Below are 3,509 nucleotides of genomic sequence, written 5' to 3' on the forward strand. Positions count from 1 at the left end.
TCTTGAGCAGCTTGTACAAAGTTTGTAATAAAATTTAGTTTGAATTTCTATTAATGTAAATTTTTAGTATGATGTATATATGTAAATTGTTTGTCTTTAATGAAATATGAATGGAAATATTTTATTTTAATTTGAATGAAATTGATAGATATTATTTTGATGATTACTGAATTTTTGGAAATTGAGAAATGAGGATTATTGAATTTTGAAACTTGAGAAATTGGTTGAGATTGATTGTGGAGTTGTTGGAATTGATTGTGAATTTGAAGAAGTTGTTGAGAAAAATTATTGGAAGTGCTTTTTTCAGGTATTTGAAGAACTGTTTTCTCAAAAAACAGACGGCACTCTGCCGAAATTTTTATAAAATTTGCGAAAAAATAAAATGGGCCAAAAATTTTTATTAGTTTGAAAACTTCAAATAAATGATTTTAATACCTATTAGAAAATGCTCACCACTTATAAAAGTAAGAAAATTATTTTAAAATCCCTTGTAGGGTACTTAATGAGTTATCGGTAGGTGAAGTTCAGTAGTTCATTAGGTATTCTACGGGATCATGTTATGCCTTACAGAGAGGTAAGGTGTGACAGGCTAAATTCTGGCAGTTTGACCTTTGTACACTTAAAAGGCTATAAGTTGAATTTTGTTGCTCCAATTGGTGAGAGGCTAATTGGAGATGAAAATAGAGTCATAATGCATCATTTTTCATGTAGAAAATTTTCCCAAAAACTGACCTCAAGTTGACCTAAAGTCTGCTTGAATCCGAAATTAGTACCCTGTTACTAGGCAAAATTGACCAAATAAACAGCACATGTTCAAATGGTCATAACTTGGCATAAAAAGGTCCAAATGACCTGATTTTTAAACCATTGGAAATCTTAGACATATTAAAACAACTTTCATGATAAACACAAACCTAAATTCTGACCATAACACATTCAAATTGGTAACCAAAATTAGGTTATCAAAACTGCCAGAACCAAAAAGTTGCCCAGAATTCTAGAATTTGACCAATCTGGCCAGTTATGGTATAAATGCCATAACTTGAGATACAAAACTCCAAATGGACTGATTCAAATAGAGAATTAAACTAGACACATTGAGGAACAACTTTGATGAAGAAAGTTTAGCCAAAATTTCACTATAGATTGGTCCAATGGAACAATAAATGTTAGAGACAAAAAATTAAAAATTTACAATTTCTCTTAGGAAACTTTGAATTGAATTTGGCAATCAATGCCAACAAATGTAAAACCTAAAATATGGTAAGACCATGAATTTAGATTTGGTATACCTATTAAATATGAAAAAGTCAACATTTTATATAACTAGTCAAATGAATAGTAACCGCTATAACAAAAATACAAAGAACTCAACTTATGGGACTATATAAGTAAATTGAAAATGCAAAGTTAAATTGTTGAAACTATTATTACAAAAAATTTGGATAGGTATTGAAACACTTTAATTTTGTGTTTCAATGGAAAAAGAGCCTTCCAAGGAAGGAAGTAGAGGAGATTAAATTAAAGCAAGCGAAAGAGGTTTGTATACAACTAAGTTTCTCAATTGATTTTAATTTTATAAATGAGTTGAATAAATTGTGATTATAAACTATTTGGATGCAATTATGATTTTCTTTGAATTTTATAAATTATGTGTTGCCAATCCTATAAGGAGAATTTCATTGAATGAAATGTGTTACGTGAGTTGAAATGCAATTATTTGAATAGAAATTTTATGAAATTGTTTTTAAACCACAGTTAACATGACAGTCCCGTTTGAAACTCCCCAGTAGCAATGACTATTTGGGGTTTTGATAATTAAAAATTGCTTATGTTTCCCATTAATAACAGTTAGTGAGGTAAGACTATATGAGTACTCATTAGCTAGCTAGCCCTTTCCTCATTAATAATGGTTAGTGAGGTGATTTGCTTTGTCGTGGTGTACAACACGGCATTGATAGTGAAATTATGTGGCATGGTCTAAACTGTGTGTTCTTGGCAACACCCATATTTTGTGATTTGTGAAATATGGTTTGATATAGATAAATCTTATTGACTTGAAATTTTGAAAATTCTGCTTTGTTATGTTTTGATATATATATATATATATATATATATATATATATATATATATATATAAATGATGTGCTTTATAAATGAATTTTTAAAGTTTAGTTGTATACCACTGGGTGTAATACTCAGCAATAACTTTCTTATGCTATCACAGGCAAAGAGGTAGATAAAGTAGCAGAGTGAGCTGCTTTTGGCTGTAGTGAAGATATATTTTTGGATCTTGTACGGGTATAATATTTTATACCCTTATAAATTTATTTTGATGTAAAATTTTTATTCATATGTATCTATAGAACTTACTAAGCAGTTGTACAGTAAATTTTGTATTAATATTATTTCTGTTTTCTTTTCTGTAAATTGAGACTTTTGTATGTGAATGAGGTCGAATTAAATAATATTGAGGCTTATTGAAAATGTATTGTAATTGTGTTGATTCAGCTTGGATTAAATGGAGTAGTTGATATTAAAAAAATATTGGGAGTGTTTTTAATAGATTTTGAAGAACTGTTTTCTTAAATAACAGTCGAAACTTTGCTAGAGAAAGAGAAAAGGAAAAGGGCTAGAGGGTTGATTTGGTACCAATTTAATTTAAACTTCCCTTGCAAATTTGTGAACTCAGCTCGCTTTATTTTGGGACCTAAAATAAATCTTAAAAAATTCATAAAAGTTCTTGGAGGTCTAAAATGATTTATAAATGATAAACATAATTAAAATGTGTTATATTGTCTTAAAATAATTAAAATAAATTATTAAATTTCAAAAAAAAATTAAATAAAATTTGAAAATTTTTATACATTAAAATACAATGAAATACATAAATATATATATATATATATATATATATATATATATATATATATATATATAAAAGAAAAAGATGTTACAGTCCTCTCCTTTTAAGGAAATTCATCCTTAAATTTAAAAATAAATAAAGAAAAATTCAAAGATAGAATTAAGAAGAAGAACATGATGTTACAGTCCTCTCGTTTTAGAAAAATTCATCCTTAAATTTCAAAATAAATAAAGAAAAATTTAAAGATAGAATTAAGAAGAATTTCAACTAACTTAGCTCGCTCTGTTCTGAGACCTAAAATAAATCTTAAAAAATCCATAAAAGTTCTTGCAGGCCTGAAATGATTTATAAATCATAAAAATCATTTAAGATATGTTATATGGTCTTAAAATAATTAAAATAAATTATTAAATTTTAAAAAATTCGAAATGAAATTTGAAAATTTTTATACATTAAAATACAATGAAATGCATAAAAATACTAAAAAAAAACAACAAGAAAAAGATGTTACAGTCCTCCCTTTTAGAGAAATTCATCCTTAAGTTTCAAAATAAATAAAGAAAAATTTTAAGAAAAAATTAAGAAGAAGAAGATGAAATACATAAAAAAAAAATTAAAAAAAAGAAAAAGAAAAAGATGTTAC

The sequence above is a fragment of the Hevea brasiliensis genome, chromosome 5 (assembly GCF_030052815.1).
Source record: "Hevea brasiliensis isolate MT/VB/25A 57/8 chromosome 5, ASM3005281v1, whole genome shotgun sequence".
In the NCBI taxonomy this organism is placed as follows: Eukaryota; Viridiplantae; Streptophyta; class Magnoliopsida; order Malpighiales; family Euphorbiaceae; genus Hevea; species Hevea brasiliensis.